The sequence below is a fragment of the Chinchilla lanigera genome, unplaced genomic scaffold (genome assembly GCF_000276665.1).
Source record: "Chinchilla lanigera isolate Chin_1 unplaced genomic scaffold, ChiLan1.0 scaffold00035, whole genome shotgun sequence".
NCBI classification, from domain to species: Eukaryota; Metazoa; Chordata; class Mammalia; order Rodentia; family Chinchillidae; genus Chinchilla; species Chinchilla lanigera.
Genome location: NW_004955436.1, coordinates 2,545,162 through 2,568,762, shown reverse-complemented (window position 1 = coordinate 2,568,762; position 23,601 = coordinate 2,545,162). Strand labels below are relative to the sequence as shown.

Genomic DNA, 23,601 nt, shown 5'->3' with positions numbered 1-23,601 from the left:
TTCTTGGTGGACATATGGGCTGCTTCCAAGATTTAGCTATTATGAGTTGTGCCGCTGTACATGAGAGTGTGTGCGTTACTGTGATGTGATGTCTTTACTCCTTCAAGAAGATGCAGGCATGGGGAAATACCTAAGTGAAGCCTTGTCTCATGCTTAATGTTATTTTGTAAATGTTAATTCATCCTTGTTTAAGCAAATGTGATATACCTGTCTTCCACTTTGCAAGGAAGCATTTCTTTTTCTTAAGCAACAGACAGACCTCTACCAGGTTAAAGAGACAATCCTCCTACAAACCCACTCCTAAAGATTGCATTTCTTTGCTTCACTCATCTACTGCCAAACCTAACTGCGAATGCAAGCAGCTTTCAGAGCACAAGAACACCTGTTTCTAGAACATTAACCCATTTAAAAGCATTGAGTGACTAATATGTGTAACCAGTCACTGGGAGTTCGTGTCTGTCTGCATTTCATCTCACCTCAAATTAATGTCATAATTTCTCCCTGCAACTTTCTCTGCCCCACTTTCAGGGATATTTGTTATTTGTTCCACTTGGAAATCTCTGAGGCATTCCTAAACACTATAAAAGTACTTTACAAAGTTAACCAAAAGTCCAAACTGTTATCTTCCTTGAAAGAGAGATTATTCCACCCAGAAAAATAAAACAGACTCATACTACTTTATACATCTCAAGCGGCTTAAGGCAATTATACAGAAAAGAAATAATTCAGAAGAATAAAATTCTATTTTATAAATACTGATATTCTACTCAGCAATAAAATGGGAGAAGTAGTAACTAGTAAGTTTTTGTGACAATTAAGTGATGTGATAGATAAGCCATTTGTGCAAGTATGTGTATATGGCAGGACCCCGATAACTGATAAAATGTTTTGACACAATATTAACTTTTAGAGAAAAAAATGCCCATTGACACAAAGGATTGTTAGCACGATGCATGGACTGACTACATGACCGGGGTTTAAAGTCAGAGGAACACAATGTGAATGAAGACAGTGAGGGACAGAGTGTGAGGAAGGTGGAAATCTAATAAGTGAGTGGAAATGAGGAACCTGAGTTTACACAGCAGAAAAGAAACAGTAGGGCATTTACTTGTATCTCATGAGAAATAAAATCTTGGTCTTTGATTTAAAAAGAAATCTGTGCTTCTACCTCTGAGGACAAACACGACCTTAAGGCTGGATCCCAACTGGTGGTTTAGGAAGTTGGCACAGTCCAAGTGGATGATAGATACTGTCGCTAAATTCTCCCAGAAAACAAGTTACCAGGACTTTAGGGACTCCATCAGGCAGTCACGGAAAGAGCTGGAAAAGTATAAGATAGGACGGAAAAACCCCTCTGAAGGAAAGAAGGCTGGGGCTGCCAGGGGAAGGTCTCAGAGCAAGGGCAGCCACTGCTGGGCGAGCGGTCAGCTTCGGGGGACGTCCCCCGGTGTGCGCAGCGGTCTGGCTGAGCAGCTGCCCTGCTGCTCCCTCATCTCAGCCCCAGGAGAAGTGTGCTGCACTGTGGCTTTTCCTGTGGCTGCTGGAACAAACTACCACCAATTCAGTCAGTTGAAACACCACCACAAACCCTTTTCTGATAGTTACTGCAACCAGAAGTCTGACATGAGTGGTGTGAAATAAAAGCAAGGCTGCCCACAAGACTGACCTTTTTTGGAGGTTCTAGAGGAAAATCTATTTCTTGCTTCACTTGTCTTCTCAAAGCTGCTGGCATTTGACTTGTGAGCACAGCAGTCTCCAGCTTCATCTCCATGTTGCTTCTCCAGTACTAACTCAGACGCCTTCCTTTTATAAGGACCTTGTGATTACATCATCCCATCCTAGTAACCCAAGGTGATCACGTCACCTCAACATCCTTAATGCAAAAGAACATAAGCAAAGGCTGTTGGCAATGGAAGTAACCCATTCACAGGTGTTTGGAATGAGGACATGGAGATCCTGAGGTGGGAGGTGATCCCGAGCCCACCATGCACACACACAAGCACACCCCTAGCTTTGGGTGAGAGATGTTTTAGTGAAACATAGGAATAACATCTAACATGAGAAAAGCAATATATACAGTGGAAAGGAGAAAAAATGAAAGAGGACAGTGAGACAGTGAAGTCTTTTAAATACCCCCCCCAAAGAAGTCAGACATGTCTCTAAAAATTAGAATCCCTTCAAAACGTGTGGAACTCCAAGCATTTCAAGATGTCAAGAAGATGGAAGAAAATGGTTATGCTTCTTACAGTGTGTGGAATTAAAGATAAGATCATTTAATTTGAATGTTAAGGAAAAGGGTAACACTGAAAGAGAAGAAAATCCCAAGTACCAAAGTCGGGGTTGTATTCCACAGTGTTGTTCCTCCTAGAAAATGATATTCAATTCTCAGTCTTATGTCAGGAGAACCATAAAAACTACTAACATTTGAACAGTAAGTGAAATAAAAATATGAGCAGGAATGAGAGGTCGGACACTTCCAGCCCCTCCAGGTGGCCGGGGGGACCACTGCATACTGAACCCATTCCCAGTGCGGGGGTGCATCAGGATGGTCATCAGAGAAGAACCACACTGGCGAAAATCATTAAACATGAAACTTCAGTGGAAAACATCCACTTAAAGACTAGACATTTTCCAAAGGGAACAGAGCAAATGTGTGCATATATTCAAGAAAACTGACCCAACAGAAGCAAGCACATCAGGGATCTTCTGCACTGGAGCCATGGAAACCTCCTCTCCTCCACACAAAGCCAGCATGGTGGGAGCACCGCTCCAGGCTGCGTGGCACTGAGAAGATGGAGCTCTGTCTCCCTGTAGCCGGATCGAGGGCTCCTCTGTCCTGAGGGAGGTAGCAGTTCTACCTCTCCCCAGCCCCATGCTGCCATGTTACATTCCAGAGGTGGGTGTCCCGGAAGTGAGGCTCCTTCCTCCTCTCAGCTCTCACGTGTGAGCTGGGGGTCCTCCCCCTGACTGCACAAGATGACAACACTGAGCTTAGTTGCTCACGCTTGTCTCACTGAGGATGGAAGATACATTCTAGATGAGGGAGTGGAGGAAATCCGGAACTAATGCCTCTGCCCTGGGCTGAGTTCACCAAGCAGGAGTGTCACTCCAAGAGAAGCGAGCCAATACCCATGCTCCTAGCTCTAGAGTAATGATTCAGGGGCTTGGTCCAGGGGCAGAAGCATCCCAAAGAACTAGGTAGCTCCAAGTTCTCTCCAAAGTAACTTTCCTTGGAGCAAAGTGTGGATAAGTCCAGCTTGAAGGTACTTTCAGAAACTATTGTGGTAAGCAATTAAGAGAAAGGTAGATCAATTACTTTACCAAAGAAAACCAGGAAAGAGATAGCTTTGAACAATCCTCGCAGGGAAAGAATACAACCCAAAGCCTGACCTCAGAAAGTAAACCTTGTGAAGGAGCAAAAGTTGAATTTGATCAGATTGTGGGGCGAGTTATACCCCAAGGAACTCTGCAAAACTATACAGCAATTAGAGAGCCTACTAGCTGGATTTCCCTTAACCACACTGGTGGATTCAACTACAGCCCTACAGACCACCAAATATAAGCGCTGCAGCAAGAACTTAGGGTTCAATTACAAAGTTAGAGAGAAGAAGGGCTGGGGATTTAGCTCAGCAGCACAGCGCCTGCCTGGCAAGCGCGAGGTCGTGAGTTCGATTCCCGGTACCAGGAAAAAAAAAAAAGTTAGAGAGAAGAATCCACACAACTCTACCCTCACTTGGAACACCACTATAAATTGGGAGTCTATGGATGAAATCACATCTCTTCAAAATGTGTATGATAAAGCTGTAAGCCTAATGTGATTGTGTTTGGAGACAGGGCTTCTAGAAAGACGATTAAGGTTGAATGTGACGACGAGAGTGAGGCCCTCTGCCATGTGTCAGGTGCCTTCATAAAAAGATCAGAGACACCAGGAATGCATGCTCAGAGAAAAGCCACATGGGGACGCAGAAGGTGACTGTTTCCATAGATTCTTAAATGGTACAACTAATATCAACAAAGCTTGTCAATGCTTATGTTAGTAAAAAGGAACAGAATGAATCAAGTAATTCAAGTAATTTCAAGCCAAACGTAGTGACATATTGAAATAATTAACAGAATCCACTACAAAGAGGATTTTACCAAATAATTAACTTGTAAAAGTACAGTGACATCTATAGAAAAATTATCCTTTGTTGACAAACATTAGCTTAAGTCAAGTTTCAGACTCAGAAAGGTAATGTGATTTTCAAGTGAATTAATTAAGTAAGACATTGTATATACAGAAGAGTTCTGGGATGTACATACATATCTGAGAGGCATTCAGATGAAACTATGAACCACGAGAATGGACAAAGTCACCAAGCAACACACTTGTGTCATCCTCCTTGCCTCTTTCTGAAGCAGTTCTGGAGTCCTCTTTCCTGAGTGTCTCTAGTTGGTTAACCCAGTGCCCTGAATCTTATCAAGACATTCACCTTTCATAATCGTTTCACTTTGGGGAACAGCCGTAAGTCACAGGGCGCCAGTTCTGGTGGCTGAGGTGGATGAGGACACACCTAATGTTTTCATGAGGCTGCTTTCCCACTGAACGGCACTCAGCAGCGGCATTCACCGTATTCTGGATCACACTTCGTAGGCATGAACAAGGGTTTCCTGAACTGCTTCAGAAAGTCACAAGGATGATGGGAAAGCATGTTTGAAGCTGAGGGAATATTCAGAGTGGGGTAAGTGGCAGTGTGTCATTTAACGTAATACTTGTTCGGAGTTTAACATTGACAGTATATTTTCACCACCCAGTGTAATCTGCTATATGTTTGTGGGGGTATTCATACAACTGAGTTAATCAGAAATCAAACAGCTTATGACATTTGAGTTCAGGCTCAGAAGTGGCTCCTGGAAGTTCATCAGCTGGGAAAGGAAGGAAACATCACATAAATAAATTTCAAAGTAAGGGTTCTGAGAGAGAAGTATTACCTGCTTCCAGATTGATCCCTTGTGGGCTGACCTCCACACAAGACAGTGGATGACACAGCTTCCCTGATGCTTGTTCATACCTGTAACTGAAGCAGCTCTGTTCCAATCCCTTGAGAGCCTGACACCACCCCTGCCACACAGGACAGGGTCTCTCCCTAACACTGAACGCTGATATGCAAAATTCTGGCTCCAGCTTGAAATATCACACGGGTGAACCAGCAAGTCTTCGACCCCAGGCCCGGTATCCCTGCCAAGGGAGAAACTAGAGTGGAGCAACCCTAAGCCAAGGTCTCCGCCGGGAAGAAATGAGTGGGCGGGGTTGCGAAGGAGTAGGAGCGGCATTGCATGCTGCTCGGCACAGTCTGAATTTCACACATTGCACATGTGTTACCTAGATCATATTTTTCTAAAAGTGGATGGTGGTTTTCATCCTAACAATGAAAAAAGTATTGCTACAGTCTTACATTATAGATAAGGCGATTTTCTCATGGGAAAAAAGTAACTTGAAACTTATGTTTGCTAATTACAGACATTTAGTACACTTTATTAATTTCCTCCTCTTCAACAGCCCAAATATCAAATTTCCTGGACACTTTCTCCAGTAATTTTATCTGTCTCTTTTGATAGTTATAAAATCACAGTGTGAACTCTTGTAAGACTAATTTTGAGGCTTTGGTCTTGACTTGAAAATGAACCTTATTTGTCATTAGGTTAATATTGTCCTTGCTGAGACTGACTTTGATTCTTGCCTTGGAAACTCTGCTCTTTCTAGAAATTTAAATGAAGTGTAAGCAATTACTTTTGTGTTGCATATTACTTGTCCTTTTCATTTTGCAGTATTTTCTATTAGCTTATTTCAAGTCTGCCCAGTGCTTTGATCCAGTGTTGCAGTGTGAAAGACACATTTTTTCAAGTTAGTCACAGCAAATCACATTACACTCTATTTGTAATCATACTTCCCCTGTACTCATACATAATGGGAACTAAGTAGTTTTATCATTTTCCAATTTCAGAAAATATTTCTATTAGTCAGCTTCTGCATCACTGAGACTAAATACCCAATGCCAGCAGATTAAATGAGAGGTTTGTCTTGGTTCACAGTTTAAGAATATTCAGTCCATGGTTTATTGGCTCCAAGGCTGAACCAACAAGGTGGAGGGGCACGGCAGAGGAAAACTGCTCAACCTCTGGCAACCTGGAAGCAGCAAGAGTGAAGGAAAGAGCTCAGAACAAGGTACACTTTTCAGGTCAAGCCCAAAGTCCTATCTCTTCACATCAGATTCACCTCCAGACAGTGTAGAGCATCACCACCATGACCAAGTGACCCCACTAAAAAGTGCCTGTCTGAAAACGTGAGACCTTGGGGAACATTTCAGACCTAAACCACAACATTTTTATGTGTGATGTTATTCCTAGTGAAATAGTGAAATAGGCATTGAGATACGTAAATACTAGGTCTCCAGTCTCCTGTCCAACCAATACAGAAAGCCCATACTGGATACAAGCCCTGTGAATATTCTCAAATGTAAATGAAAGGTAACATTATTGAGGCAATGGTCTTGAAACAGCTTAGGATGTGTCTGAGGTACGAGGGAAGCACAATGTTTGCTGTACTGGAGAAGTAACATCACCACTGCCAAAAGCAGGCAGAGAGAAATTATCAAACAATGGGGGAATAGAAATGTTGTTAGATTGGAACTAGGGTTCACTTTCCTAGCAACATCATTTCTCCTCTAATGTATGCTCAATATATCACAGACTGTCTCCTGTTTCACTGCAACACCTCTGAGAAAGGAATCATTATTATCCTCGCTTTGCTCTGCACAGAATGCTCAGGCCGTGCATCCGGGGCGTTCGGCAGAGGGGGTGTTTAATCTTGTTCAGCTGTCTGACCTCAGAGGACATATTCTCGAACACTGCGATGAGACAGCCTCTTAGAGCAGGGTGGGGATGGGGAAAGTGGTCAGGAATGTGCTCAGCCCTGACTCTTTGGCTTGGAATTGTTCTCTGCACATCTCAATTTTATAGATAAATATCAGTCTGGGAGAGGCAAATGAACACTCTCAGTATCAGCAAAGTGATAAGCAAGTCAACAGCACAGTTCTTTTAAGGTCAAAATTATTTTACAAGAACACACTTCTCACTGATCATAAACACAACTGCAGATCCCCAAAGAAATATCGACACCGTGCCAGTCTGGAATATTGGGTATGTGCTTAGGGTGCTGAAGAAGCTAATGCACAGGACTTCTTTCCTCTTCCCTGAGGTTTGTCCTATCTTTATCTCCAGACATGAGCAAATAGCAACATAGGAGTTTTTATCAGATAATGTGCTCATATCCATAAGACATTTCCCCTGCACTTTTATTGACATATCTTGGTTTAATCCATATACTCACTCAGAAAAAAATATATATAAATCCCCAAAATAAAATTGTCTAGAAAATAACATTATTTGTAAGCATAACTTGAGAGCTCCACGTTCATATCCCATTAAGGTGTCCGTTGTGCAATATGTTTCCAGATAGCCCTCAGGCTTATCTTTGCGTTTACAAAACAGATGCAAATACTGGAGGTCTGCAAGAATAGGAAAACTATGAATGTGTAATATGTCTGTTTCTGTGGAATTTTCTTACCAGCCAATTTTAGTTAGAAGATCTATATCTATTTCATTTGCGGCATTGAGTAAACCACTCCCCATGACATTTGATTGCTGCATTAAAATCTGAGGAGGGAAGGAAATAAATGTCTGCACTGTGTGTACAGCAATCTATTCAGCAGTGTATTGTAAGACATTATGACTTAAAGTAATGCTGCAGAGTGCTGGCAACAAAGACTTCAGACAGACTCGGAGGGAACTCATAATCATAAAGTCATCCTTAGACAAGGATAATAAAAACACAGTTACAGTAAACAGACTGAGTCCTCCAGAAGAGCAGATAAATCACAAGGTGAAAAATGGAAAAGCAAAAAGTAGCTACAGACACCATGGGCTCAGTGAGGACGGAAACGATCAAAAACTGGGGTAACGGAGACGTCGCCGCCTGGACCGGGGCCATCGCTGCCTCTCCGGGGCCATCCTTTTCCTTAGAGGTCACAGAAATTTGGGGATGGTCAAGTACCTCCTTCCTTTCCTTTTCCTCCCTTTAAATTATAATCGAAATAATTTTCAATTATTTCTGTGGAAGTTTTACCTGAGATCTGACTTGAAAGTTGCATTTTGTTGAAGACAATAGCAGCTTTCAGTTTAGAGAGTATATTTTTCCTGAAGCAAAATGTGACCCAAATATTCATAATAATTCCATTGTTGTTAGAAAAAGGAAACAAAGAGAATTCAATAAGCTAATAAATAGGCTCATAGAAACACTGAGAAATGATTGTGAGGAATAAATTAATTACTAACTCAAAGACAGACATTCCCATTGTTAGGCCACTGGAGAGCTTAAACAATGGGATTCTGAGACACTGGGTTTGTTTACAAATACAGGATGACCTCTGCTTGCTAATCATAAAATCAGTGTCCCTGGTCTTGTCAAATCAAGCAAGTGCATGCTTCTTATTTTAAGGAAGACCAATAGATTTACCATTCTTACAAGGCTCCCACAGTAAGAATAACCAATATTCAGCATGCACAAGGATGAAAAAGTCCAGAAAATTAGAATGGGTCAGAAAGCTTTCTAAAAGTGAAAAGTGATCAAACTAAACTACCAAGACCTTGGCTAAAAGGTGAAGAAATTAATTCAAGTTTCTCTTTTATAATTAAAGAATCTAACCTTTGACTTTAAAAAATTATTCATCTCCCAAGTATTTGATTAAATCTTTGTGCATAATTATTTTATGACCTGGGTTAGATAGCAAAGAGATCACCAAAAGGCATACAGAGTTAATAAAACTACTAGAGCAGGTTAGACAGATAGTCAACACCAAGACCTACTGCTAGGAACTCCTGAACAGTTAGTTGGTTCCATTTAATTAACCAATTTTAGTCTTACATGAGGAATACCAGATTCTTCATCATTTATCTGTTATGTATACACAGTCTAAGCTACTGTAAAAGAGACTCCAAATTACAGAGGCTGAAGCAGGATAGATTTGTTTGCATTCTTTCCTGAAAAATAATCTAGAGGAAGGGAATAGGCCAACAAACATACAGGTAGACAAGTAAACTGGACATGAATATCTGGGATCTCAGAATAAAGGTCCTGTCATCTGTATTGGGTCTTCTCATCTTTTTGCTCTAGGTCTCAGGTTGCTGCTGTTTCAGTCTTTGTCCTTTCATAGATGATTAGAAGGCGGAAGAAGGAAATGAAGGAAAATCAGCATTCATTTGAGTACTGTGGGTTGATGATAGTACACATCAATTCTGCTCCCATGCACGACTTCGAGGACCACACCTAGCTGCAAGAGAAGCTGAAAAATTACATTTGAAACTGTGCAACCCCAAGCCTTACAAAAGCCATGGGAATAGGGTTGTGTGTGTAAGTGTGTGTGTGTCTGAGTGTTTGAGAACTTAGATTGCTGTAAAGGACAAAAGGAAAAGTAATGAAGGAACACAGTGAGGTTTCCTCTGCCACATACTGTTTTCTGGTTATGGAAACAGAATAGTAAGATTTGCAGCTAACTCAAAATACGCCTCATAAACAGACCTCAGTACACTTTCCAAAGGAGCAAATTTCTACATGCCCATTGCTATTAAAATGATAATTAGTTCAATATTTTATTAAATACTAGCGGTTCCTATAAATAACAATGAAGGGTAAATTACTGATTTTACCTTACATTCGAAGTGATATTGTCTTAATCTCTGTCAATAATTTTTTTAAAAATGCATCATTTATTATTTCTGGTCTTTTTCACATTTGTAAAATAAATAACATAGATAAAGATGCTTTGAGTTAAATTAATCTACTTTAAATCTGAAATTCATTAGAAAATCTGACCTTCCTGAGCCTGTGGAGACAACGTGATGAGGTGAGTTGGGGTTCCCAGTCACCCCATCCCCGAGACTAAGCGCCTGCTTTCATCGGACGCACGCTGTATCCAGCTGTTCATTTCCCCCTCGCTCACATCAGCTCAGCCATGACGTCGCTTAGCCCACAAAGCCTGAGAAGAGCGACCAGCGCCTACGTTCAGAGCAAAGCTTGGTCGGAGACCATCCTTCACCGGTCCTCGTGCCTTCCCACTGCCTTCCTGCAGTTTCCATCCCAGGAAGGGCCTGTGCGTCAGCCTGGAGTGGAGAATCCCACACACCCGCGCAGAGCGCAGCTGCTGCCACCGGATTAAAGCTGCGTGCCCATCGCCACGGGCGCCAGGCCTAGGTCCCCTCTTCCTGGTGCACCTGGGCATGCGGTCAGCAATGCAGTTGGCGGACGGAGTAAATCTCTCGTGCTGCCTTGCGTCGGCCGCTGTTCAGCCGAATTCACCGTTGGAATAAGTGATTGGCTTTATGGGGAGCGGGGCTCCTCCTTCTTGGCCGACTCCCGCAGGACTCTAAGGTTTTCCTTGCCTTAGGTCACCAGCTCCCCTCAGCCTCTCAGCTTGCAGGACTTCTGGCTGGAACTGCCTTAGGGTCCCCCTTGCCTGGAGGCTCAGGCTGTTAACCCTCGGCTCTCCTGGTCTCCCATTTACAAACTGCAGATCTCAGGCTGCTCAACTTCGGTGATCTGGTGATCCAATCCCCGGTCAATAATGTCTTCCTGCTGGGCTGTTTCTCCAGAGAACCCGAGTAACATTTCTGAATCTGATACAGAATATGAGCGAGAAACCAACTTTAAACTCCTGAAGCCGTGGAGATGTCAATGATATTAACACAGATTTAATTCAATGAGTTCTTTATATGTACCACATACAAGACTTGTACCAATGATGCGTTTCAAGTATTTTCTTACAGACTATAGCTAATTTTCTCAGGAACATATGTTTCTAATTCAGTGAAATCCCATCTGTCATATATTTTATGGTGTTTCTAGGGTTAAGAATTTTTTTTTATATATTTATTCAAACTATGCAATTCCAGCTGGCTTCAAATGTGTTGTAGCCCAGGCTGACCTTGAACTTGCAATCCTCCTGCCTCATTCTCTCAAGTGCTGGAATTACAGGCATGCGGCAGCAGCCCCATGAGACCTTGACTTATTTATATACACTTAGCTATGTGTGTGCACTCCTGTGAGCTTGTAGTAAGTCTATGGTCTTGTCACCTGATCTCTGTTCCATCCATTTTCTGCCATGGTTTTAGCTGTTTTTACTTTGTCTATTTTCTTTGTAGATTAATTGCCTACCCTGAGTATTTCCTTTTCTCTGGTAGTCGTTCATTTCATTTTTAACAAGCGTGCTCAGGGAATACCCTTGCTTCTTCGTCTTTCACATTCTGCCTTCAAATAGTGTGACCACATACATACGGCAAAGCCATCAGGAGCATACATTTCTACTCTCCTCTTGCATAAATTTTGGAGTTGTGACATCTCCTTCATTTCCATGTATCTGTAGATCCTAAACCCAGAATGACTAGTTGTTTAAGCTGTGAATTATGTTTTGCTCTTTTTAATAGACTTTATTTTCAGAACAGTTTTTAGTTTGCAGCAAAATTCACTGGAAAGTCCATAAAATTGCTCTCGCCTCCTATGCCCAGACATGCCCAGCCACCTTCACGGCGTGCTAAAAGGCATCTGCCTGTACCGTCACACCGTCACGGACAGAGCGCTCCCATCTCCCTTCATGGTGCACAGTCTGCAGATCTGAGGACAGATGCATCCACACCAGTGGATCCCAGAGAATAGTGCTGTCTCCTCAACGCGCAGTCACCTTTCACCCATGGCCACCGCCGAAACTGTTACGGTCTCCACAGGTTTGCCTTTTACCGAATGCAAGCTGGTGGAAATCATACAATAGCTAAAACTTTCTTATCACCTTCTTTGGCTTAAGATGGATTTTAAGGTTCCTCTATGCTTTGTCGTGGGTTGATAGCCTAACTTTTAGTGCTGCAAAATATTTTACTGTCTGGATGAAATACTGTCAATCATTCACTTAGTAGAGAACATCTTGGTAGCTTTCTAATTTTCCAGTTATGGCTCAAGGCGCCATATACACACGTGTTCAGGCTTTGTGTGAACGTGAGCTTTCAGCTCCTCCGAGTAAATGCAGGAGAGCAGGACTGCCGGGTCACACAGAGTGTTTCCGATTTTGTGAGAAACTGTCACTCTGTCTTCAAAGCAGCCGGACCACTGGACCACTTTGCATTCCCCTCTCGCCCCTACCCCCTGCACAGGACGAGAGCTCCTGCCGCGCTAGATCCTCTCACCACCGTCTTTAGGGGATTCTGGGTTTTGACCGTTGTAACGGCTGCGCGATAGTAGCTCCCGTTGTTTCCTCTCGCACTTTTCCAAGGACAGGTGGTGCTGAGCATCTCTTCGAGTGCTTATCTCCATCTGCACGTCTTCCTTGATGAGCTGTTTGTTCAGATGTCGTGTTGTCTTCCAAATAAGACTGCTCGTTTTCTTGGGGTAGAGTTTGGAGTGTTCTTTGGATGTCTTTGCCAGATATTTAGTATTAGTATGTGGCTTGTCTTTTCATTCCCTTGATTATATTTTACAGATCAAATGTTTTTTAACTTTAATGAAGTATAGATTATCAATTATTTCATTCAACAGATCAAGCCTTTGGTATTATATTGACAAACGAGTACAATCTAGGTTTCCTAGGATTTTTACAATTTTGCATTTTCCATTTAGGTCTATGATTTATTCAAATTTATTTTTGTGAAGAATGAGAAGTTCACACACGTTATTCTTTGCAGGTGAGTGCCTCAGTCACATTTTAGTGAGTTTCGCTGAGTTATACTTTGTATATAATTTGCTAATTGAGGAGTATCAATGCAATGATAAATTATATAAATCCCCTCAAACCCAAATGCTCCTTGCATGTATTTGCATCAATCACTCACCCTCTAACCCTGAATCCTGACAGTGGATCTGCCTTCTATAATGACAGCCTGCTATTTCTAAAATTTATATAAATAGACTCAAATGGTATGGTCTATTATTAATAGGTTATTTTACTTGGCATAAGGGATTTGAAATTCATGCACAATGCCATGTACATCAGTAATCCTTTTCTGTTTGATTTGTGAATACTAATCTCTCATGCAGTAAATGTTTTAAACATTTACCAGTTGGTGGACATTTACATTGTATCTGGTAGATTAAGTATCATGTGACAAGTTCTGATTACTTCTACAGGAAACTGCTGATTTATTTTCAAAGTGTTTGGGCCATTTTGCATTTTCTGTAGGAATATTACTTGATTCACTACCTCACCAACAACTGCTCTTGTCAGCATTTAAACTGTAGCCAGGTGAGTGGGGCCTATGGCATCTCCGTGTGATTTAGTTTGTATTTCTTCAGTGACAAAAGATGCTGGGCATGCTTTTATCTACTTACTTGTCATATGATAATATTCCATAAGGTGCCTGTTTAAGTGTATTTACTATACTGGATTGTATTTATCTTATTCAGCTTTATTACACTTTATATTACATATTATATTATATTTTATTACAACTGGGTACAGGTATTTCATAACATAAATGTAATGTAAGTATATTCTTCCAGACTCTATTACAGCTTTATTTCTCTAAACATGCCTTTTTTTTTTTGAGACAGGGTCACCTCATGCAATTCAGGCTGGTCTTAACTCACTTTGTAGCCCAGGCTAGCCTCAAACTCACAGCAATCCTCCTGCCTCAGCCTCCTCAGTACTAGGATTACAGACATGCACCAACATGCTGAGTTTAAACATGCCTTTTTAAGAATGGATTTTTGGAAGTTTTAATGAATTCCTGTTCAGTTTCTTTTATGATGTATGCTTCTGTACCTTATATAAAATATTTTCTGAAAACAAAATAATATTTTCCCCTTGTATTTTTTACTTTAAAATATTTGTAGTGTCTACCCTCAAATTTGTATCTCTGTTCATTCAAGTCAACCTTTATGTATGATATGAGGTAAAATTGTAAAATTTGTTTTTGTCACAAAACATATATCTGAATATTACAGAAATTTGTTGGAAGACAATCTTTTCCCTTTTCAATCACCTTGGCACTCTTTCTGAAATTAATATCTTTGTTATTTCCTCAACTTTATATTATTTATCTTAGATTTAAGTCTGTCTTTATACAAAACCATGATCATTTCAAAATTTTTAGCTCTTGGGTAATTTGTATTTTCATAAAATTTTTATCCAGCTAATCAATTTCTACAAAATAATCTACTGGCACTTTTATTATGAATATATTAAATCCATAAATCATTCTGGAAGACAACTCTCTTTCTATTTGTATGGAGTTTTCCAGCCCATGAATACTTTAAAAATTCTCTATTTTATTTAAATTTTCCTTAATTTATTTCAGAATTTTTTCATTTTGGTGCACAATAATTGAAAATATTTTACACTTACCTTTAAGTATTTCTAGCATATTGATCCTATCATAAATAACTCAATTTCAATTTGTAATTATTTGTACATAGAATGTAATGATAAAAGTATGTATTAATAATATACTCCATATTACTGAATATATTTGTTTCTTTTAATAGATTTTATTGTACCTTCCTTCAGGTATTCTGCATTGATGTGCATGTTATCCAATATGCATATATGGGTATATTTTTGTTTTTATTTTTCCTTACTTGCTTTACTGCACTGGCGTTTACAGTAAAATGCTCACTGCATCTAACAAGACTGAATATCGTTGTCACTCAGGTTTGTGAGAGGTTGTGCTATGAATGAATGAATGTCCTTTCTGGAACTTTAACCTACCCATGCAGCTCTGCTCGTGTTTGCAATGATCCTGCCACCCTCTGTTTCAGTCGGTCTATGTGACGAATTACACTGGCTAATATTTTGAGTGGTCAACCAAATTGCATCCCTGGAATACATCTTATTGTTCATGATACACTATCCTTTTCTCCTGTTTTTCAGTTTCACGTACTAATATTACATTACAAATGACTACTTTTCTGCTTATGAGTGGGACTTGATGCAGTGCTTCTTGTGTATAATATCTTTGTCTGATTTTGGTACCTGTGACGCTGGTTACCAGACTCTATCCTCAAATCTTTGTGACCTAGGTGTAAATACAGTACTTCAGTTTAATTGGGCCTAATAGCAATCAGATAGCCACGCGTGAGACGCACATGTAATCAACCTCCTCTGCTTGTTTGTTCCAGGGTCACGTCAAAGATGCAGCATTAGATTTAATCAGGGCCTCTCCTTAGCTACCTCTTGGCACTAACAGTTTTTCAAGCTTTATTTCTGACATTTAGATGGCTGTTGGTCAGGCATTTTATAAAATGTCTCTCAACTGATATTTGTCTGATATTTTATTTGCAATTAGACAGTTATGGGGTTTTTTAGAAGGACCACAATAGTTTTAAAACACTATGTTTCACTTACAAAATTAAGGCTACCAACCTACAACTTTTCAGTGTTTCACCGACTTTGGTCTCTTGTATAGAACAGGGTTTGTCAAGTCTTTCTCCACTGTGGAATCACTCACTTTCCCTCTTTTACGGGACCTCTGTCTGCAACCCCTGTGCACGGAAAGCAGGGAAGCAGTAATGTACCACAGCCGTCATCCACATAAGTGATGTCAAGGTACGCTACAGGGCTATCTTCCACCTCGCTTATTTATTTACTTCCTCACTCAGTTACAACAGTACGGATTCAAGGTGTTTATCTTATATTTTGGATTATCAGCCAACATTGCTTTGTTGCTTATATTGTTTGAAATTTAGCCACTGGGATCCCTTTCTATTGATTTGGCTACTCCTTTAATATGTACAGAAAACTGTAGATTTATCTTGTTTTTTCTTACTTTTTGACATCCTAAGGTGTTTTAAGATCAGTTTACATATTTCCTGCCCCCATCCAATAATCAGTGATTTCACTGGAGAACACTGTCCTCCTCTTCAAATGTAGTGTTCCTTTAGTTTTAGAGCTGTAGACCTCCTCTGAAAAGCAGATTTATCAAATATTACGATGCACAAAGTATCTTACTGTTGGTTGTAGAAATACAAAAAAAAAAAAACAAAAAAAAAAACAGAAGACAAAGCAAGTATTTTAATGAGGATACCCAGCAATGAGCATAGAGTACCCCTTTTTTTTTAATTTTGTTTGTTTTTGGCTTTTCTCCAGTACCGGGAACCGAACTCACGACCTTGCACTTGCCAGGCAGGCGCTTTGCCGCTGAGCTAAATCCCCAGCCCCGAGTACCCCTTTTTATAAGGTAATTTTTTTGTCTTTTTGAGGCAAGGTCTTAATATGCAGTTCAGGCTGGTCTTGAGCTCACCTGTAGCCCAGGCTGGTCTTGAACTCACAATGATCTTCCTCGCTCAGCCTCCTGAGTACTGGGATTATAGGTGTGTACCACCACACTCAGCCAATATAAGGTAATTATAAGTAAAATAAATGTTCCTGATATAGCCTTTGAAGATTTCCCTCCAAAGTTTGTATTTATATGCTGTATATGCCTTGTTGGACTAAAATAAAGCTCACCTATGAAAAAATGATAGCATTGAATGCCACATACCTTCAAATCTAAACTCCTATTATATACCCCACATTATTAGTATTTATCATCTCCTTATTTATTGCAGATGTTATACTTATCTAATCTTACTGGCATGTGAACAATTTCTTGGCAATACTATTTTTATAACTTTTCAGCACTCCATATATATAGGTATGCCTTACATGAATTTATAACAGCTGCATACCAGAGTATGATACAGTAGTCATTGTTTATACAATTTAGAATTTAAAATCCATCCTATGTTTTTCTTCTGCCAACAGAAAATCAAAATATGCAAATTCAAAGATTAAACAATGAGAATACAATCTATTTCAAAGTTCAGGCTTTTAGAGAAATGCTGTCCATATAATATTCAACAAGTACAAATTCTCAAACTTTATCATATTATCCAAATAAATTTGACTTTCATATTTTATTTCATATGCTTTTCAGCATCCTGGTCATTGCTGAGTATGACATTGCATGAGTTGTCAGTAAAGCTAGTGAGGATTGGTTCGAGTCTAAGTCATATTAAGGTTAAGTACTTGAAATTTCTCAGTAGTAAATGATTTGTTACAGTTTTTACTGCATGTATATGATTAGTAAATATTATGATTAAATAATAACATAAAATCCATGACGATTCTAGAAAAAAGCTTAATGCATAGATGATAAAAGTTGTATAAAAACATAGGCAGAAAACGGAAAGAGGCCCTTTACACTTCTCCAGGTATCATTATGAGATAGAAGGTGCAGTTTCTCTTCCTACTTGTGGAATGGTTACAAATATTTTTCTCCTTTTTGAAAGAAATAAAATTTTTAGTCTTTTACGATCGCTCTTTACCTTGGGCTCAAACACTTTTCTCCTTCAGGCTGACTACCACCCTCCATATTATTTTGGAAGGCTGTACTCCAGTTTTTCCTGGTTGCAAAGATGTTTTGCAGGGGTATTTTCAAGGTAATCTGGCTCTTGCATAAAAATGACAGCCCCCCCGGATTCAGATCTGGAAGATAAAAACCCTGTCATTCAACTCTACACTGTGAACTCGTATTGTAAAACTCAGATTCTGCAGCGGAACTTCCTCACTAGTCCCCAAGTGATCTCGGACCGGTTTTCTCACCCTGTAGCACTCAGGCAAGGCTGATCTCAACCTGAGCTCAGGGAAGCGCTACCAGACACATTGTGCTCTCAGTTCTTACGCAGACAGCATGGATGGCAGTGCTTCCTATCCCGCAAAGAACAGCCGCTTTGAGACCTGCACCCCACAGCCTGAGAGCTGCTTGGCCAGTGGTTATTTCCTTATGCCCAGTTTACTTTATGCAATTTATACATATATTTATTTCAGATTGTCTTGCTCTTGATTTGAAACACTAAGGTTTACTTTCTACCTTTTTTACCTGAGTGTAGATGCAACAGTTTTGTTTTGTTTTTGAGACAGAATCAGCCCACACAGTGCGGATTAGCCTTGCATTCCCCATGCTGGCCCCAAACTCATGATTCTCCTGCCTCCGATTCCCAAATGCTGGGGTTATGGGTGTGTGCCATCTGACATACCAGTCAACACTGTCTCTTCATTGAGGCTAACACCCATAACACAGCATCCCTAAATGACATCACAGAATGCACCATCACCCAGGAAGTGGAGACATTCTTTCACATTTTAATACAGTGAATGTGTAAGTGCTTACATTAACTGGTTCCACAACTCCCAAGTACATATGCTATCGTCTTTGAATATGGGCTCCCATTTTGAAATCTGCATTAACCCTTGCCGTAAATCATTCAGTACTCAGAAGTAATGATATTTGTTAAGTAATCCAGCAGTGATACAGTGAAATAAAGAATAATGCACTGCCGTGAAGAGATACTAATGCACTGAATAATCCCAAGACAATTTGCCAACTATTTCCTCTACTGGATGGGAAATTACTTTCCAATGGGTCTAACATTTAACTATTTTCCTCTAAGCATTTCCAGCAGAAGTTCAAAACTACAAGAGTGGGATTACGTGGCCATGTTCTTATTCAAACTCACCTTGTCACTTTTAGATAGAAAGTCAAAGTACATATGCAATTCACAATCCTTAATTACCAATGTGGTACAAAATCCCTAATGCCCCATAATGCATACATTCTAAATTTAAAGCCAGATAGAAGTATGGGCATTTTCACTATGTTTGTTCTTCCTACCCAAGAGTAAGGAATATCTTTCCATTTTCTGATATCCTCTTTGGTCTCCCTTTTCAAAGTACTGTAGTTTAAAAAAAAAAAAAAAAAAAAAAAAAAAGTACTGTAGTTTTCAGTGCAGAGAATTTTACTTTGTTAGATGTATTCTTAAGTATTTTATTTTATTTTGATGCTATTATGAAAGGTACAATTTCCCTAATTTCTCTTTCACTGAGTTTGTTATTTATGTACAGGAATGCTATTGATTTCTGAGTGTTGACTTGGTATTCAGCTATGCTACTGAATCTGGTTAAATCTACAAGTCTTTCAGTGGAATTTTTGGAGTCTTCTATGTAGTGTATCATATCATTTCAAATAATAATAATTTAACTTCTTCCTTCCTATCTTTTTTTTTTTATTTCTTTCTCTTGTCTAGTTGCTCTGGCTAATGTTTCCAGAACTATATTGAATAGGAGTGGTGACAGTGGACATTCTTGTCTAGTTCCTGATTTTAGAGTGAAAGCTTTCAGTTTTTGTCTATTCAGTGTGATGTTGTCATAGATGGCTTTTATCAGATTGAGTTGAAGACCATCTATTCCAATTTTCTGTAGGGTTTTTATCATGAATAGATGTTGGACTTTGTCAAGTGCTTTTTCTGCAACTACTGAGATGACCATATGGTTTTTGTCCTTGGCTCTGTTAATATAGTGTATTACATTTATTGATTTGTGTGTATTGAACCATCCCTGCATCCCTGGGATGAATCCCACTTGGTTATGGTGTATAATCTTAATGATGTGCTGTGTTTTGTTTGCCAGTATCTTATTGAGGATTTTTGCATCTATATTCATTAGGGAGATTAGCCCATAGTTCTCATTTTTGGTTGGGTCCTTGTCTGGTTTTGGTATCAGGGTAATACTTGTTTTCAGAAATGACTTTGGGAGTATTGCTTCTCTTTCAATTTCATTAAAAAGTTTGACAAGTAATGGAGTTAGATCTTTTCTAAATTTCTTATAGAATTCAGCAGTGAGTCCATCAGGACCTGGAATTTTTTTTCATTGTTGGTTAGTTTTAAATTATATTTTCAATTTCATTGGCTGATATTGGGTTATTTAGAATACTTATATCTTCTTGATTCAAGGATGATAATTCATATATATCTGGGAATCTGTCCATTTCTTCTGTGTTCCATCTTATTGTAGTATAGGTTCTCAAAGTAGATACTGATGATCTTCTGGATTTCCACAAGATCCATTGTGAATTCACACTTTCCATTCCTAACTACATGAATTTGAGTCTTTTCTTTCCTTTTTTTGTTAGCTAAGAGTTTATCAATTTTATTAAATCTTTCAAAGAACCAACTCTTCAATTCATTTATTTTCTGTATTGTTTTCTTAGACTTGATTGCATTAATTTCTACAGTGATCTTTATAATTTCCTTCCATGTACTTTGAGATTGACTTGTTCTCCTTTTTTTTAGGACTTTGAGGTTCAACATTAGGTTATATGACCTCATCCTGTTTTCCCGATGTGAGAGTTCACTGCCATCAATTTTTTCTCTTAGACTGCTTTCATCTCAATCAACATACCATTAGTATACCTCACAGAACTAGAGAAAATATGCCTAAAATTCATTTGGAACCAGAAGAGAGCTAGAATGGCCAAAACAATTCTTGGAAACAAAGGCAAGGCAGGGGGCATCACAATCCCTTACTTGAAATTATACTACAGAGTTACTGTGATAAAAACAGCATGGCACTGACCAAAAAAGGAAGGAAAAAAAACCCAGACATGAGGATCAATGGAACAGATTAAAAGAAGCAGACACAACTACAAACGCATTCAGCCACCTTATCTTTGACAAAGGGGTCAAACACATTCACTGGAAGAAAGATAGCCTCTTTAATGAATGGTGCTGGAAAAAAATGGCTTTCTACATGCCAGAGACTAAAATTAAACCCATGTCTATCATCATGCACTGAAGTAAAATCAAAATGGATTGAAGATCTAAATATCAAAACAGATACACTAGATCTACTGGTTGAGAGAATAGGTAGAACTCTTGAAGATGTAGGTGTAAGCAAAGACTTTATGGACTCTCTTAGTTACTTTTCTCTCGTTGCTAAGACAAAATACCTGATGCTCAGAATTGAAGGAAAGGTTTATTTAGCTCACAGTTTGTGGAGGTTTCAGTCCATACATGGCGGGCTCCAATGCAGAGTGGCACATGGTAGAGGGCAACAGAAAACAGCAAAAGCAGCAAGAGCAAAAAGGGAGGAGCAGCAGTGAGCAAGCTTCTTTCCTTCCCTTATATTGTATGCAGGCTGCCTGATCCAGGGTGGGTGGAACTCACACCCATAATGCCAGCTTTGGACCATGGGCTAATTATAAACTCTAGAAGCCACCCCATGACTGCATGAGGCTTTGAGGGGATATCTAGACACAAAACATAACATTCCACCCCTGGCCCACCAAAGACTCATTCACATCCCTTTATGAAAAAGGCACTTGATTCCATCTCTATGAGTTGCCAAAGTCCTGTTTCATCACTGCTGAAAGCTCCAAGTACCAACTCTCCTTCAAGATGTAAAGCAAACTTATCTGTGAGGCCCTGTACAAATGCAAAGTTAAACACTTCCAACTTTCAGTGGTACAAGATAAACATTACTGTGCCAAAAGATATAAACAGGAGGATAGAAAGCATTAAGACCAAAGCAAGTCCAACATCCAGCAGGACAAAGATTAAGTCCTGTAGTTCCATTTTCAACATTGAAGGCAATCTGTGGCAAATTGTGACCTCTGTGTGGCTCCACCTGTGTGGCACTTCCAGTGGTTGTAGCTCCTAGAGCTTCTCTCTTTGGTCTACTTTGCTCCCTCCTTGCCACTTTCCTCAGACAAACCAGGTCCTGATTTTTCCAAACTTCTGGATTCTCCACTGAACTTGAGGCTTCTCACCTACAGTTTCACACACTGCCCTCTCAGGGGCATACTTCCTGGCATCCCAGGCCCTCTGAAATCTAGGTGGAAGCCTTTTTTAACCTCAGAACTCTTGCATTCTGCATGTGCCTAAGACCAGCACTATATGGATGATGTCAAGATCTGCTGCCAACTGGAGCAGTAGCTAGGTTGTCTTCTCTCTTGGCTGCAGGGGTCCAGTGCCAGGATCACTGGGCACTCTGAACTTGATTCTGAGGAACAAATTCTCTATGCCGCCGCCATTCTGGAACCTAGTGCAACCACTGCCACCATTCAGGGACATGGCACTCTGAGGTTTTCTTCTCAAAGTCTTTCCCTTTTGCAGTGTTGAGGTTGTAAAAGGTGGAGACTTGCTGCTTCTTGTGATGCCCTCAGGCCATCTTTTATAGTCTCCTGTCGCTTCTCAGCAGTGGAGATCTCCTAAACTCTATCTTTGCAGTCCACAGATTTACTGGAGCTTTTTTCCTGGCCAAACTCACAATATTTTAAGTCATCCTACTCGGTTCTTTGATCTTGATTCTCAACATAAATCTGGCTAAAAGCCCCTAATAATAACCGTGCCACTGCCCCAACATTTGACTGTCTTGAAATTTCTCTTGCCAGATTAATCAGTCTACCACCTTTAACCTGAGTCTCAGGCAAAGTGTCTGGACAGAAGCAAAATGCAGACAAACTTTCTGCCAAGCCATAACACACATCATTTAGATTCCAACAACGAATGCAGTCTTTCCCAGCAAAAATCTCCCAAACCCAGTCTTTACTGGCAGGATTTCTATCAGCCTTCTGCTATTCTGAGCTCTGACCAGAATCTCCCACACAGAACAGTCTAAAGCATTCCAGCTCTGCTCTTTCAAGCAACATTTCTGAACCTTTCCAAACTCTTCCCACAAGAAATTTCCAAAGACTCTTGAACCACATGGTCAAGTATAGTCACAGAAACGACGCCACTTCTCTGGTAGCAAATGCTGTCTTAGTAACTTTTCTCTCATTGTAAAGACAAAATACCTGATGCTCAGAATTGAAGGAAAGGTTTACTTAGCTCACAGTTTGTGGAGGTTTCAGTCCATACATGGCTGCTCCAATGCAGAGTGGCACATGGTAGAGGGCAACAGAAAACAGCAAAAGCAGCAAGAGCAAAAAGGGAGGAGCAGCAGCAAGCAAGCCCTTTCCCTCAATTATGTTGTATGCAGGCTGCCCACCCCAGGGTGGGCATAGCACTCACACCCATAATCCCAGCATTGGACCATGGATCAAGCAAAAACTCTAGAAGCCCACCCCATGACTACATGTGGTTTTGAGGGGAAATCTAGACACAAATCATAACATGGACAAAACCCCAGTGGCACAGGAATTATCACAAAGAATCACCAACTGGAATCTCATATTATTAAAAAGGTTTTACACAGCAAAAGAAATCACCAACAGAGTGAAAAGACTCAGAATGGGACAATATCTCAGGCAGTTGTTCTTCAGACGAAGGGCTAATATCTAAAACATATAAAGAATAGAAAAAAATCCAACCCCCCTAAATTTAAAGACCCAATCCATAAATGGGCATTTGAAATGAATAGACACTTCTCAGAAGAAGTATAAATGGAAAATAAATACAAGCAAAAATGTTCAACATCACTGACCATTCAAGAGATGCAAATTAGAACAACACTGAGATTCTCATTCCAGTAAGAATGGCTGTCATCAAGAAATCAACCAATGGCAAATGCTGGTGGGGCTGTAAGGAAAAAGGGACACTTCTCCACTGTTGGTGGGAGTGTGTACTGGTGCAACTACTGAGGAGATCAATATGAAGATTCCTAAAAAACTAGGGCTAGAGGGGGCTGGGGATTTAGCTCAGCGGCAAAAGCGCCTGCCTGGCAAGCGCGAGGTCGTGAGTTCGGTTCCCGGTACCGGAGAAAAAAAAAAAAA

The 23,601-nt window shown here is 40.0% G+C and overlaps 2 long non-coding RNA genes across 4 annotated transcripts in view; one reads left to right on the top strand and one right to left on the bottom strand.

Annotated features, from left to right (window-relative positions):
• The window catches only part of LOC102016306, a 37,449-nt gene extending 25,184 nt beyond the window's left edge, over positions 1-12,265 (bottom strand). Inside the window, exons 1-2 of one of the 3 annotated variants that reach the window (XR_001234922.1) lie at positions 12,059-12,265; positions 9,911-10,710 (exon numbers count right to left, since the gene is read on the bottom strand). This is a non-coding gene — a long non-coding RNA (uncharacterized LOC102016306). Of the gene's footprint in view, positions 1-9,910 lie in introns of all 3 variants that reach the window. The other 2 variants (XR_261747.2, XR_001234923.1) reach the window with 2 other exon arrangements.
• A 68-nt stretch (positions 12,266-12,333) lies between these two features.
• LOC106149037 lies at positions 12,334-13,658 on the top strand. The gene is made up of 3 exons (XR_001234937.1): positions 12,334-12,518; positions 12,698-13,319; positions 13,628-13,658. It is a non-coding gene; the product is annotated as an uncharacterized LOC106149037 (long non-coding RNA).
• The last annotated feature ends 9,943 nt before the right edge of the window (positions 13,659-23,601 follow it).